Raw genomic sequence first — 6,000 nt, 5'->3', positions numbered from 1 at the left:
GACAGGGTCTCTCACTTATCCTCGAGTTTATTGATATGCTAGGCTGCTCAACCACTGAGCTCCAGGAATCCATTTGTGTCTGTTCCACCATAGACATGCACCTCCATGGCGGCCTTTTATGTAATTGCCTCCTGTATGTGCAGCACCAACTGAGCTATCTCTCTAGTGCCTCTAACACTTTCTTCATTGTTTCCCATTTCCTTCAGTGCATCTGAATTTCTAATAATTCCTGCCCCATCTTTTCCTCTTTGTTCCTGGAGTAAGTCATCACTTACATTCATACCTATTTCTTGATCTTACATCCTAACTTGCCCCTGATTCCATGGTCATATTGCTTCTAGTACTGTATTTTCTAGAAGAGGAGAAAGTGGAGAAGAGGAGGAGGGGAGAGGAAAAATTCTGTTTAACTGACTCCCTATTTTTGTTAGAACAGTTTACATGTTTAACTTTAACTTTAACATGGCTAACCATTTCCTCTACAGCCTGACTGTCGAGTTTCAGATTCATCTCACAATACTCCACTGTTGTCATGCTCTGCATGGCTTCAGGGATTGACCTAACTGGAGAGATAAGGGAATGAAGAAAGGATAGATATACAGACACTCATACAGGAAAGCTGGGAGGTGGTCTGTGCTCGCTCTCATGGAGGACACTAACTGCAGCAGCAGCAGCAACTAGAAACTCAGCTTGTTTATCTTATACATCTGAATTGAGGAGGTAGGTTTATTGTACACATCCAAGTAAGGAGGCAGCTTCATGGTATACAGGTAAACAAGGAAGAAAATTTAATTAACCTTGTTGGGAGGGTGGAGTCTTTGTAGGCCAACTGTTTCAAGTTGCTGTCATCCAAAAGGAGAAAGCTGTGGTTGCTACGTTTTGCACACCCTGGTCAATCACTCATAAACACTCATACTTGGACTAGAGGAAGACTTTGCCATGTCTCTTAGTCTCACCCAGGAAAGGTTTTGTCACTCCTGTGGGTTTAAGGCATTGGGGTCCCTGATATGGCCATACCCATGTCAACAACACACATTCACTCAAGACTTCATCTGTTTCTTACACAATCCCTCAAGGTTCCCTCTGCACCAAAGACACCTTCCATTCCCTCTTCAAATTCTAATGTCTTAATCTGTTTTCTGTTACTAAACCTGAATGACCACAAGTGAAAAAATTATGAGTAATAGAGATTTATTTTAGCTCTCAGTTCTGGAGATTAGGTAATCCAAATGTATCTTCACTTGTCAAGCAGTCTTTCTTTCTTTCTTTTCTTTTTTTTTTTGATTTTTTTGAGACAGGATTTCTCTGTGTAGTTTTGGTGCCTGTCCTGGATCTCGCTCTGTAGACTAGGCTGGCCTCGAACTCACAGAGATCTGCCTGACTCTGCCTCCTGAGTACTGGGATTAAAGGCATGTGCTACCCCCTCCCAGCTCTCAAGGGCAGTCTTATTGCACTATAACAAAGCAGAAAACATGGAATGGTGAGATAGATAAAGAATGCTAGATTGGGTCTCTCTTCCTCCTCACAGATCAATTAATGCCATTATAGGGGCTCTACCATCATAATCTTGCATAGTTATGCACCGTACGACTCTGTTTCCTCATATCGTTAACCTATGAATTCAGGGATTAACTTTCCACCACTTAAACTTTCAGAGCACACATTCCACTACAATCTTGAGAAGTTCTGAATTTCTGTAGGCTCCTTGTTTTCACTTGGTTCTCTTTGCAAGAACAGTGAATGCTTTGGGAATGCCTTAAACCTCTTCCTTCCTCCTCCCCTTCTTGTATGGGCAAATTCCAACTCCTTTGTGTTAGCCTGTTTTCTTTTTTTTAGAGGAACAGAATTGATAGCATGAATATATGGGATTTATTACAGTGGTTTACAGGCTGTGGTCCAGCTCATCCAACAATGGCTGTCTTCCAACAGAAAACCTAAGAACCTCATAGTTGTTTAGTCCCTGAAGCTAAATGTCTCAGTGGGTCTTCAGTCTACATTGGAATCCTGACAAACTAGCTTTAATTCCAGTGAAGGAATGCCTCAGCAGCTGCATAGATGAACTTGCTATGGAGAATAAGGGCAAGTAGGCAAAAAGCAAAAAACTTCCTTCTTCTGTGTCTTTTTTAATATAGGTTGCTACCTAGAGGTATGGCCCAGATTTAGCCTGGGTCTTCTGACCTCAAATGATCCAATCAAGAAAATCCTTCATGAGCATGCCCAGTTGGTTAGGTTTTAGTTTATTACAGATTCCAGTTGACAACTGAAATTAGCCATCACATTACCCAACCTTCAGGAAACTTTTATTTTTATCTTTAAAACTGTATTTTTTTTAAGTAATCTGCACGTATGATGATGGTGATGGTGGTGGTGGTGGTAGTGTGTGTGTGTGTGTGTGTGTGTGTGTGTGTGTGTGTGTGTGTGTATGTGTGTGTGTGTATACACTGGTTAGTTTTGTCAATTTGACACCAACTAGAGTCACATGGAATAAGGGAACCACAACCGAGGAATTGCTTCCATCAGATTGGCCTGGGGACAGGTCTATGGGAGTATTTTCTAGAATGGCAACTGATATAGAAGGGCCCAGGTTACTGTAATTGGTGCCACCCCTGGGCAGGTGGTCATATAAGAAAGCTGAGCACACCATGGAAAGCAACCCAGTAAGCAGTGTGCTTCTGTGGTTTCTGCTCAAGCTCCTGCTTGACTTCCTTCCCTGCCTTCCCTTGATGATGGACTCTAATATGTAAGATAGAAAAGATTCTTTTCTCCACAGCCTTCTTCTGGTCAGTGTTTTATTATAGCAATTAAAGAAAAGAAAGAAAAAAAAAACCTAAGACAATGTGTATGAGTGCAAACCTGTGCATGCCACAGTGTGTGCAAGGAGTTCAGAGGGAAGCTTTTGGGAATCATTTTTCTTTTTCCACCATGAGATCTGAGGTTTGTTGTGTGATATTTTGATCACACTCTGATGCTCCTGAGACTGCCAACAAAGTTTGCTTTGAATCAGAGGGTGGAGCTAGCTATTAGCTGACCAAAATGAGCCACAGGGGTTTTGGAGGCCTGAGGACAGATAAAGAGACAGACACACTAAGTAGTAGGGCAGAGCTCAGAGAGGGTCTTGGCCCTTTTGGATTGAGGAAAGAGAGAAGTTTTTATTGTTAAAGAATAATTAGATAAATGCTTCATCTGGCGTCCAACTCAGGGCACAAGATCACAAGGTAGCCACTCGATGCTGACATTGCAGCAGCTGGAGCTGCCACTGTGGCTGGCATTTCCTCTCTTCCCCCCCTGCCCTCTGCATGAATTGGGGTTTTCCCATTGCAGCCTCCAGATGTCACCCAGCCCCAGCCCCAAACTCCACAGGTGGCTGGGCCCCAAACACTGCTGGAATTAACTGCCCAAAGCTGGCCTTCAGGCAGCCCTGTGCCCTCACCTCCTGACACGCATGCTTCTTCTGCATGGCCCCCTCTGTCCACTTTTTAGGCACCTGGCTCCCTTTCCCTATGGGCTGTGGGCTTCCCCTGGACCCCCTCCTTGGGCCACTACCACACCAGGTCATCCACCTTGACATATGTTCAGACTTTTACTGCTGCTGCTACTGCCACACACTCTCAGCCCCCTGCTACACTCAAGTAGCTGCAGCTACACTCAAGTAGCTGCAGCTGCACTCAACCAGGCCATGCATTGTCCATGTTCTCTGCCCAACTGTGCTGCACAGTGACAGCCAACCTCACACTTCACTGTTGTACTCAGTAGATCTGGTGAGACATTTGGGAATTCTTAAGGCGGGAATTATTATTATTTTTAAAAGGATTTTCCCCACATTAATAATAGGGAACTATATTACAATGCAGGGAATTAGATTACTGTATGGTTACATACTGGCTGGTTTAAGAATGGAACAATTAAATGAAGGGATAATCAACTTAGCTGGGATTGACATAATGTCAATTATAATCATTATCAGTTTAACAATTCATGTTCTGTCCTTAAAAAATTTATTTGATATCAGTGACAAATGCAAAAACTTGACTGATAAGATACAACCTTCAGAAAAATCCTACTAATGAAATGAAGAAAAATATTCACACACAGATAGAGTTTAGAACAGAACCTACTGCACCATTGAATTATTAAACTAAAGAAGAATGGTCCAAGGTTATCAGAAAACCAACCTTAATTTATCCAATTACCATTCCAGAATGACCACCAGATGATAGGCATCCCCAAGGTTATTCAGGAGTTAACTAGAATCCTAGAGAAATGTTTGATTTGAAGAGACTTAAGGAAGCAATAGTTCCACATGGTATTCATTCACCTTTTGTAAAGTACGTGTTAAATTCATGGACCACTTGGACAGAATTATTCCACAAGACTGGAAAGATTTAGTTACAGCAGTATTAGAAGCTGGTCCTCAGTTACAGTGGAAAACATGATGGATAGAGGAAGCTAGGGTTATAGAACAATGATGTAGGGCTAGAGGTATGGAAATTTCCCAATAACAACTTCTCTGTGAGGCCCAGTTTGCTGATTTGCAAAGACAGATTACCTTTGATGATCACACTTTGACTCTATGCCATACAGTAGCTTTGAATACTTGGGACAGGGTTAAATAATCAGGAAAGAGGATTGAATCATTTACTAAAATTATACATGGCCCAAAGATGCCTTCACTGATTTTTTTCTTTTTTACAAAGATTGACTATAGCTGTAAATAAAATGATATCAGATCCAGAAGTTAGACAAATATTATTTGAATATTTGGCTTTTTAAAATGCTAATTCAGAATGCAAAAGGTTGATTAGGCCAGACAAATGAGACATCTAAATAAAAAAGACAAATCATCCAGAAAAAAATGTCCCAAGAAAAATAGTAAATTGGTCTAATGATATAGCACATTCCCAACAGGAGAATATTTAATAAACGTCTGAAAATGATTGTTTCTGCTATTCTCTACAGATATATAAGGCAAATGATCTTTTTGTATGATGAGTTCAGTTAAAAATTAAAGTTGTCTTTGGAGTTGGAGCATGGATGTCTCCTTTAAACCCAAGTTTTTCTGTGTCAGAGTTAAAACATTCCCTTTTTATTTAGACCAAAATGGGGAAGTGTTGTGTGATATTTTGATCACACTCTGATGCTCCTGAGACTGTCAACAAAGTTTGCTTTGAATCAGAGGGGTGGAGCTAGCTACTAGCTGACTAAAATTAACCATAGGGGTTTTGGAGGACTGAGAATGGATAGACACAGGAAGTAGAAGGGCAGAGCTTAGAGAGGTTCTTGGCCCCTTTGGATGGAGGAATGTGAGAGAGACAGACAGAGAGACAGAGACAGAGGTCACTTTGCTTTTCACCACTTCTCTGATCATTCATGTTCTTACCCTGATATCTGGCTTCTGCATTTTTATTGATAAAGAATAATTAGATGAACAACTCAGGCATTCAAGTCCTTTAAGGTTGTCAGGCTTGATTGGCAAGCATTCTTACCTGCTGAGCTATCTTTCCAGCCCCAGGTACCTCTTAGGAAGCACTTAGGTCTAGCTCTGTCCTCATATTTTCCTCAACACCACAGCACTGAATTTCCTTTGCTAACACACTTTAACCTTGACTGTACCTCCTTTGATTAGCTGCCTTGATTCCCTAGTGTAAGCTCCATGGGAGTAGACATGGTGTCTTAACCACTTTAGTCTGATATTCAGCAAATTATATATAAATGTGCAAATTGTTCCCTCTGTTCTAAAATCTTATAAAGAAGGAGGTAAGCCTAGGCTTTGTTGACTCCCCATGGGAGGCCTTACCCTCTCTGAGGAGCCAATGGGGTTGGGGTGAGGGAAAGGTAGGGGGAGCAGGAGGAGGGGAGGAAGGGGGAACTGTGGTTGGTATGTAAAATGAAAGAAAAATAAAATGAAATAAAAAAGGAGGCAAGCTATTTGCTATTTTTGCAAGAGACTTAAAGCCATAGAATCAAGAGTTAGAGCCTTGGGTTTAACTTGAATTCTCAGTTCAG

The sequence above is a fragment of the Onychomys torridus genome, chromosome 2 (genome assembly GCF_903995425.1).
Source record: "Onychomys torridus chromosome 2, mOncTor1.1, whole genome shotgun sequence".
NCBI lineage: Eukaryota > Metazoa > Chordata > Mammalia > Rodentia > Cricetidae > Onychomys > Onychomys torridus.
The sequence above is the reverse complement of the archived record's forward strand: the minus strand, read 5'-3'. Positions refer to the sequence as shown.